This window comes from Dipodomys spectabilis, unplaced genomic scaffold (assembly GCF_019054845.1).
Source record: "Dipodomys spectabilis isolate Male_0828 unplaced genomic scaffold, ASM1905484v1 ptg000094l, whole genome shotgun sequence".
Classification (NCBI taxonomy): Eukaryota; Metazoa; Chordata; class Mammalia; order Rodentia; family Heteromyidae; genus Dipodomys; species Dipodomys spectabilis.
Genome location: NW_024870771.1, coordinates 15829352 through 15832376, shown reverse-complemented (window position 1 = coordinate 15832376; position 3025 = coordinate 15829352).

Here is a 3025-nt window from a genome sequence, read left to right as displayed (position 1 = left end):
CCGGCCCAGAGCTCTTCAGCGAGTACTCTACCACTTGAGCCACAGAGTGGTCTTCTGACGGCTAATTGAAGATGAGTCTCACAGACTTTCCTACCCAGGCTGGCTTTGACCTATGACCCTCAGATCTCAGCCTCCTGAGTAGCTAGGATTACAGGCATGAGCCACCTGCACCTGGCCATTTTCTGGAATTTTTAATGGCAAGAGATATTTTTGCCAACAAACAATCTCTTAAACTTACAGATGACCAAGATCTAAGTGTTTATACAAACTTTCCTAACAGAGCACATTAGCTGGGCCTCGTTTCTCCAGTGCCTACTTTTTAGCAAAGCACATTGGCATACAAATTGATGTCTGAAAACCTTCAGATAGAATAAGGGAGGAGGTTATCTGAAGCTAATCTCTTAGCTCTCCAGGTAGCCTGACTGTCTTTTACCCAATTTTTTGACTACTTTTTCCCTTCACTTAGGGAGTGCAGCCTGAGGCTTGTAACTTTAACCAGATGTTAGAGAAGCAAACCAGGCCTGCAATCACCTGGGCCCCACATCTTGACTGCTGCAACAATGGGGAGTGGTGGATAGGCCCACGATTGGGCCCAGCCAGAGGCTGGAACTTTTATTTCCCAAGAGATGTCCAAATGAACAATAAAAACACAGAAAGCAAGGATCCACAAGGCAGGAACACAGAAATTGAAGGCCACTACCATCATAAGCTGAATTCTCTTCTATCCTGAGAGCCAAAACTCTCTACAGTATGACAGCACTACCAGACACTGGGTGGCCATGGTCCACAGACCTCCACCATGACAAGCAGACATTGGGTCAGCCTGCCCCAAAGCCTCCAATCATAACAAACCAGTCGGCCTGGCCTCAAAACCTCTGACCATGGGCTGGGAAGGTGGCTCAGTGGTAGAGCGCTTGCCTTGCATGCTCCAGGCCCTGGGTTCAATTCCTCAGCACCATATAAGCAAAAAAGAAAAAAGCCGGAAGTGGCGCTGTGGCTCAAGAGGTAGAGCGCTAGCCTTGAGCTGAAGAGCTGAGGGACAGCGCCCAGGCCCAGAGTTCAGGCCCCACGACCGGACCCAAAAAAAAAAAAAAACGACCATGACCAACAGAACCCCACAGTGCCACATTGCTGTCACTCTTGGAGGTCATTGTCTCACACTGTTCCAAGTAAATTGATCCCCAGAAACAGAAAGGAGATAAAGACAGACACTGACAGGTCTCCTGAGCAATTCCACCTCCAAAAACGTGGCACATCTGACATCCACATTCCCAGCTGGCAAAGTGGTGGAAGAGCCATTGGGCCTAGAGAAAAGTCTCAAGCAGCCTCTGCCCTAGGGAGTCTCATGTCCTCTGGCAGCCAGAATTGCCAAGGCCTTTTGCCAATGTGGCTTCAAGGAACCCAAGTACCCCTTGGCACTGGAATCTGGCTGACTGGGATCTCTGATGAGCCCTCAAATGTTGTAAGGCAACTCAGTTGTGAGAAACAGAGAAGCCACCACTTAAGAGGCTAAATTGTAAGTCTTTATTGGAGAGCCAGAGAACTGCTGGTGGACTTCTGTCTCACAGACCAGCAGCCCCCAGTGAGCTAGCACAAAGCTTATATAGGCCAAGACCACATAAGGTTGTGGAAATGAACCTAACAAAAGTGTTATATATAAGCAAAGCAAACCAGATGAGGACACTTAAACCTAATAGAAGTGTTCAAAGCAAACCAACTAGGGAAACAATTGGGAGAAATCAAGGGCCAATTATCTAGGGGAATCATAGACCCAGTCTCCTTATTTCAATAAGAGTCTCAGAGAGGGCTGGGAAGGTGGCTCAGTGGTAGAGTGCTTGCCTCGCATGCCTGAGGCCCTGGGTTCAATTCCTCAGCACCACATAAGCAAAAAGAAAAAAGCCGGAAGTGGCACTGTGGCTCAAGTGGTAGAGCGCTAGCCTTGAGCTGAAGAGCTGAAGGACAGCGCCCAGGCCCAGAGTTCAGGCCCCACGACCAAACCCCAAAAAGAAAAAAGAAAAAAAAGAGTCTCAGAGATTTTTCCTCCCTGAGCTGGCTTCAAAGCACATTCCTCACATCTCAGCCTCCAGAGTTGCTAGAAAGGGATTAGTTACCAGCAGCTAGCAATGATCAAGAATTCTGTATCTGACAAAAATATACTTCCAGGATGAAAAAGTTCTCTTAGAACCAATAATAGCTCACCCCTGCAATCCTAACTACTCAGGAATCTTATGGTTTGAAGACAATGCAGGCAGAAAAGTTCACCAGAGTATCATCAAAGTAACCAGCAAGAATCAGGAGTAGAGGTATGGCTCAATAGCAGAGTGCCAGCCTAGCAAATGTAAGGCCCTGAGTTCGAACCCCAATCCAGCTGGAAAAAAAATGGATAAGTTAAGTCATTTAAAGATAAGGAAAAATAAGAGTTTGTTACCAGTAGACCTTCTCTAAAAGAAATGTTGAATAAAGTCCTTCAGACTGAAATGAATGGACATCAGGTAGAAACAAAGTCATTAAAAATATATAAACATTGGTAAAGGTAATACTCTAATACTCTAGCAAATCAAAAAGCTAGTGTTTTTGTACTTTTTTAATGTTTATACTATTCCTTATCCATACAATATATAACAATGATAAAATAAAATAAATAGTTATTAATCTGTTAATGGAAAAAGGCAGTATTAAGGAGAAGTTTGTAGAAACTAATGTCTATGTGGAAATGAGAGCAACATCTCAGCAGGTACCAGTGGCTCACACTTGTAATCTTAGCTACTCAGAAGGCTCAGATACGAGGATCACAGTTGGAAGCCAGCCAGGGCAGGAAAGTCCATGAGACTCCAATCTCCAATTAACCACCAGAAAACCAGAAATGGCCCTGTGGCTCAAAGTGTTAGAGCACTAGCCTTGAGCAAAAGAGCTCAGGGACAGCACTCAGGCCCTGAGTTCAAGCCACATGACTAAAGAAAAATCCTCAAATAACCTAACATTGAACTTCAAGAAACTAGAAAATATTGAATAAATTAGGATTTAA